Source organism: Rhinoderma darwinii, chromosome 1 (genome assembly GCF_050947455.1).
Source record: "Rhinoderma darwinii isolate aRhiDar2 chromosome 1, aRhiDar2.hap1, whole genome shotgun sequence".
In the NCBI taxonomy this organism is placed as follows: domain Eukaryota; kingdom Metazoa; phylum Chordata; class Amphibia; order Anura; family Rhinodermatidae; genus Rhinoderma; species Rhinoderma darwinii.
In genome coordinates, this window is record NC_134687.1 from 28,392,034 (window position 1) to 28,399,280 (window position 7,247).

Consider the following 7,247-nt stretch of genomic DNA (forward strand, 5'->3'; position numbering starts at 1 on the left):
CTAGCACTACACTGACACTCATTTATCGCACACCTTTGAGCACTTAGTTTGCCACTCCCCTCAAGACTAGTGGGAGGGGCCATCACTATTTAATGCACACTCCTTCTTCAGCATTCTTTGACCCGTCTGCGTCCTGATGGGAACGGGTTTTCACCCACCCACCTACCTAGTAAGTATGGCCTTTTTTGTGGTTTTTGATGATATCAATGTCCCATTTTTTCTGTTTGTGTTTTTAAATTAGGAACGTAAAGTTCTGGTTAGGGACTCGCAAGGCACTGGGGACCCTTGACGTTGGGTTGCGAGCTTTGCGTATTTTGGCCAAAATAACAACTAATACCCCATGTTTCATGGATATTTCTTACTACGTATACTACACTTTTTTTCAGGACGCAGCCGGGTCTTATATGCTGGGAGGGCATGATGTGCTGGCGTTTGGTTTGGAATGCAGAGCAGCCCGCTTTAGCTAACACTAGCGGCGTTACAAATAGGCTGTTATTCGGCAAGTTACGCCATGCCTGACGACCAGCACATTATCCCTCCACGTATTACACATAGTACTGACACCCCATGTACTATTCACAGCACTGACCCCTATTCATCACATTTATTTTATTTATTTATTTATTTATTTATTTTTATTACATTATTACAGTTCTGACACTTTCATACATACATATTTATTTTTTACCATCCATTCACACCCTAGCACTACACTGACACTCATTTATCGCACACCTTTGAGCACTTAGTTTGCCACTCCCCTCAAGACTAGTGGGAGGGGCCATCACTATTTAATGCACACTCCTTCTTCAGCATTCTTTGACCCGTCTGCGTCCTGATGGGAACGGGTTTTCACCCACCCACCTACCTAGTAAGTATGGCCTTTTTTGTGGTTTTTGATGATATCAATGTCCCATTTTTTCTGTTTGTGTTTTTAAATTAGGAACGTAAAGTTCTGGTTAGGGACTCGCAAGGCACTGGGGACCCTTGACGTTGGGTTGCGAGCTTTGCGTATTTTGGCCAAAATAACAACTAATACCCCATGTTTCATGGATATTTCTTACTACGTATACTACACTTTTTTTCAGGACGCAGCCGGGTCTTATATGCTGGGAGGGCATGATGTGCTGGCGTTTGGTTTGGAATGCAGAGCAGCCCGCTTTAGCTAACACTAGCGGCGTTACAAATAGGCTGTTATTCGGCAAGTTACGCCATGCCTGACGACCAGCACATTATCCCTCCACGTATTACACATAGTACTGACACCCCATGTACTATTCACAGCACTGACCCCTATTCATCACATTTATTTTATTTATTTATTTATTTATTTTTATTACATTATTACAGTTCTGACACTTTCATACATACATATTTATTTTTTACCATCCATTCACACCCTAGCACTACACTGACACTCATTTATCGCACACCTTTGAGCACTTAGTTTGCCACTCCCCTCAAGACTAGTGGGAGGGGCCATCACTATTTAATGCACACTCCTTCTTCAGCATTCTTTGACCCGTCTGCGTCCTGATGGGAACGGGTTTTCACCCACCCACCTACCTAGTAAGTATGGCCTTTTTTGTGGTTTTTGATGATATCAATGTCCCATTTTTTCTGTTTGTGTTTTTAAATTAGGAACGTAAAGTTCTGGTTAGGGACTCGCAAGGCACTGGGGACCCTTGACGTTGGGTTGCGAGCTTTGCGTATTTTGGCCAAAATAACAACTAATACCCCATGTTTCATGGATATTTCTTACTACGTATACTACACTTTTTTTCAGGACGCAGCCGGGTCTTATATGCTGGGAGGGCATGATGTGCTGGCGTTTGGTTTGGAATGCAGAGCAGCCCGCTTTAGCTAACACTAGCGGCGTTACAAATAGGCTGTTATTCGGCAAGTTACGCCATGCCTGACGACCAGCACATTATCCCTCCACGTATTACACATAGTACTGACACCCCATGTACTATTCACAGCACTGACCCCTATTCATCACATTTATTTTATTTATTTATTTATTTATTTATTTTTATTACATTATTACAGTTCTGACACTTTCATACATACATATTTATTTTTTACCATCCATTCACACCCTAGCACTACACTGACACTCATTTATCGCACACCTTTGAGCACTTAGTTTGCCACTCCCCTCAAGACTAGTGGGAGGGGCCATCACTATTTAATGCACACTCCTTCTTCAGCATTCTTTGACCCGTCTGCGTCCTGATGGGAACGGGTTTTCACCCACCCACCTACCTAGTAAGTATGGCCTTTTTTGTGGTTTTTGATGATATCAATGTCCCATTTTTTCTGTTTGTGTTTTTAAATTAGGAACGTAAAGTTCTGGTTAGGGACTCGCAAGGCACTGGGGACCCTTGACGTTGGGTTGCGAGCTTTGCGTATTTTGGCCAAAATAACAACTAATACCCCATGTTTCATGGATATTTCTTACTACGTATACTACACTTTTTTTCAGGACGCAGCCGGGTCTTATATGCTGGGAGGGCATGATGTGCTGGCGTTTGGTTTGGAATGCAGAGCAGCCCGCTTTAGCTAACACTAGCGGCGTTACAAATAGGCTGTTATTCGGCAAGTTACGCCATGCCTGACGACCAGCACATTATCCCTCCACGTATTACACATAGTACTGACACCCCATGTACTATTCACAGCACTGACCCCTATTCATCACATTTATTTTATTTATTTATTTATTTATTTATTTTTATTACATTATTACAGTTCTGACACTTTCATACATACATATTTATTTTTTACCATCCATTCACACCCTAGCACTACACTGACACTCATTTATCGCACACCTTTGAGCACTTAGTTTGCCACTCCCCTCAAGACTAGTGGGAGGGGCCATCACTATTTAATGCACACTCCTTCTTCAGCATTCTTTGACCCGTCTGCGTCCTGATGGGAACGGGTTTTCACCCACCCACCTACCTAGTAAGTATGGCCTTTTTTGTGGTTTTTGATGATATCAATGTCCCATTTTTTCTGTTTGTGTTTTTAAATTAGGAACGTAAAGTTCTGGTTAGGGACTCGCAAGGCACTGGGGACCCTTGACGTTGGGTTGCGAGCTTTGCGTATTTTGGCCAAAATAACAACTAATACCCCATGTTTCATGGATATTTCTTACTACGTATACTACACTTTTTTTCAGGACGCAGCCGGGTCTTATATGCTGGGAGGGCATGATGTGCTGGCGTTTGGTTTGGAATGCAGAGCAGCCCGCTTTAGCTAACACTAGCGGCGTTACAAATAGGCTGTTATTCGGCAAGTTACGCCATGCCTGACGACCAGCACATTATCCCTCCACGTATTACACATAGTACTGACACCCCATGTACTATTCACAGCACTGACCCCTATTCATCACATTTATTTTATTTATTTATTTATTTATTTATTTTTATTACATTATTACAGTTCTGACACTTTCATACATACATATTTATTTTTTACCATCCATTCACACCCTAGCACTACACTGACACTCATTTATCGCACACCTTTGAGCACTTAGTTTGCCACTCCCCTCAAGACTAGTGGGAGGGGCCATCACTATTTAATGCACACTCCTTCTTCAGCATTCTTTGACCCGTCTGCGTCCTGATGGGAACGGGTTTTCACCCACCCACCTACCTAGTAAGTATGGCCTTTTTTGTGGTTTTTGATGATATCAATGTCCCATTTTTTCTGTTTGTGTTTTTAAATTAGGAACGTAAAGTTCTGGTTAGGGACTCGCAAGGCACTGGGGACCCTTGACGTTGGGTTGCGAGCTTTGCGTATTTTGGCCAAAATAACAACTAATACCCCATGTTTCATGGATATTTCTTACTACGTATACTACACTTTTTTTCAGGACGCAGCCGGGTCTTATATGCTGGGAGGGCATGATGTGCTGGCGTTTGGTTTGGAATGCAGAGCAGCCCGCTTTAGCTAACACTAGCGGCGTTACAAATAGGCTGTTATTCGGCAAGTTACGCCATGCCTGACGACCAGCACATTATCCCTCCACGTATTACACATAGTACTGACACCCCATGTACTATTCACAGCACTGACCCCTATTCATCACATTTATTTTATTTATTTATTTATTTATTTATTTTTATTACATTATTACAGTTCTGACACTTTCATACATACATATTTATTTTTTACCATCCATTCACACCCTAGCACTACACTGACACTCATTTATCGCACACCTTTGAGCACTTAGTTTGCCACTCCCCTCAAGACTAGTGGGAGGGGCCATCACTATTTAATGCACACTCCTTCTTCAGCATTCTTTGACCCGTCTGCGTCCTGATGGGAACGGGTTTTCACCCACCCACCTACCTAGTAAGTATGGCCTTTTTTGTGGTTTTTGATGATATCAATGTCCCATTTTTTCTGTTTGTGTTTTTTAAATTAGGAACGTAAAGTTCTGGTTAGGGACTCGCAAGGCACTGGGGACCCTTGACGTTGGGTTGCGAGCTTTGCGTATTTTGGCCAAAATAACAACTAATACCCCATGTTTCATGGATATTTCTTACTACGTATACTACACTTTTTTTCAGGACGCAGCCGGGTCTTATATGCTGGGAGGGCATGATGTGCTGGCGTTTGGTTTGGAATGCAGAGCAGCCCGCTTTAGCTAACACTAGCGGCGTTACAAATAGGCTGTTATTCGGCAAGTTACGCCATGCCTGACGACCAGCACATTATCCCTCCACGTATTACACATAGTACTGACACCCCATGTACTATTCACAGCACTGACCCCTATTCATCACATTTATTTTATTTATTTATTTATTTATTTATTTTTATTACATTATTACAGTTCTGACACTTTCATACATACATATTTATTTTTTACCATCCATTCACACCCTAGCACTACACTGACACTCATTTATCGCACACCTTTGAGCACTTAGTTTGCCACTCCCCTCAAGACTAGTGGGAGGGGCCATCACTATTTAATGCACACTCCTTCTTCAGCATTCTTTGACCCGTCTGCGTCCTGATGGGAACGGGTTTTCACCCACCCACCTACCTAGTAAGTATGGCCTTTTTTGTGGTTTTTGATGATATCAATGTCCCATTTTTTCTGTTTGTGTTTTTAAATTAGGAACGTAAAGTTCTGGTTAGGGACTCGCAAGGCACTGGGGACCCTTGACGTTGGGTTGCGAGCTTTGCGTATTTTGGCCAAAATAACAACTAATACCCCATGTTTCATGGATATTTCTTACTACGTATACTACACTTTTTTTCAGGACGCAGCCGGGTCTTATATGCTGGGAGGGCATGATGTGCTGGCGTTTGGTTTGGAATGCAGAGCAGCCCGCTTTAGCTAACACTAGCGGCGTTACAAATAGGCTGTTATTCGGCAAGTTACGCCATGCCTGACGACCAGCACATTATCCCTCCACGTATTACACATAGTACTGACACCCCATGTACTATTCACAGCACTGACCCCTATTCATCACATTTATTTTATTTATTTATTTATTTATTTATTTTTATTACATTATTACAGTTCTGACACTTTCATACATACATATTTATTTTTTACCATCCATTCACACCCTAGCACTACACTGACACTCATTTATCGCACACCTTTGAGCACTTAGTTTGCCACTCCCCTCAAGACTAGTGGGAGGGGCCATCACTATTTAATGCACACTCCTTCTGCAGCATTCTTTGACCCGTCTGCGTCCTGATGGGAACGGGTTTTCACCCACCCACCTACCTAGTAAGTATGGCCTTTTTTGTGGTTTTTGATGATATCAATGTCCCATTTTTTCTGTATATGTAAGCTGTGCGGAGTACATCAGGGTATATGTAAGCTGGGCGGAGTACATCAGGGTATATGTAACCTGTGCGGAGTACATCAGGGTATATGTAATCTGTGCGGAGTACATCAGGGTATATGTAATCTGTGCGGCGTACATCAGGGTATATGTAAGCTGCGCGGAGTACATCAGGGTATATGTAAGCTGCGCGGAGTACATCAGGGTATATGTAAGCTGTGCGGAGTACATCAGGGTATATGTAATCTGTGAGGAGTACATCAGGTTATATGTAAGCTGTGTGGAGTACATCAGGGTATATGTAAACTGTGCGGAGTAGATCAGGGTATATGTAAACTGTGTAGAGTACATCAGGGTATATGTAAGCTGTGTAGAGTACATCAGGGTATATGTAAACTGGGCGGAGTACATCAGGTCATAATACAATGATGTAATAATGGGGTGAATGAATAATCCATGGATTGGTGTGGTCACTTTTAACCAATCCTTTATGCACAGGCCGGGTTATTGGGTATTATACAAAATATCTGCGCTCCAGTGTTGCCTAATCTTTGACTTCTTCACTAGCCCTATAAGCCGCACAAGGCCCTAAAGTTTCCTCATCTCCGCTGCATCTACGGGGTCCACCTGGGGGGTCCAGCAAATGATGATGTCGGGTATTTAGTGAAATTTTACTGGACCTAAAAAAGAGTCTGGGCCGTCATTTAGCATCATTTTGCATCATTGCGTTTTGAGAGTCATAACGTGTTATTTTTCCGTTAGGGCGTGTGTGATTGCGCGTTTTTTGTGCAACGAGCTGTCATTTTTATTGGTTCCATTTTGGGGGACATGAGATTTTTTTATCACTATTTATTCCATTTTTTGGGAGATGAGGAAACCAAAAAACAGCAATTCTAGCACGTTTCTTTTTTTTTTTTTTACAGTGTTCACCGTGCAGTATAAACAACATGTTAACTTTATTCTGCGGGGCGATACGATTACAGCGACACCAAATTGATATCGTTTTTTTACGTTTCACTACGTTCCTGCAATAAAAATACTCTTCTAAAAAAATCATGTTTTAGTGTCGCCATTTTCTGACAGCCATAACTTTTTTATTTTTTTGTTGATATGGCTGCGGGATGGCTTGTTTTATGCGTGACGAACTGTAGTTTCTATTGGTACCATTTTGGGTTACTTGCAACTTTTTGATCACTTTTACCGTGCGGTAAAAAAAAATTTAGATTTTTATAGATCAGGCCGTTCCGAACGCGGCGATACCTATTATGTATCGTTTTTTTTTCATATTTTCATTTTTTTTCTAATAATAAAGGAGTTGATCAGGGAAACAGGGCAAGTGTTTTTTTTTTATTATTTATTTATTAACTTTTATTTATTTATTTTTCTTTCACATTTTTTTTTACATTT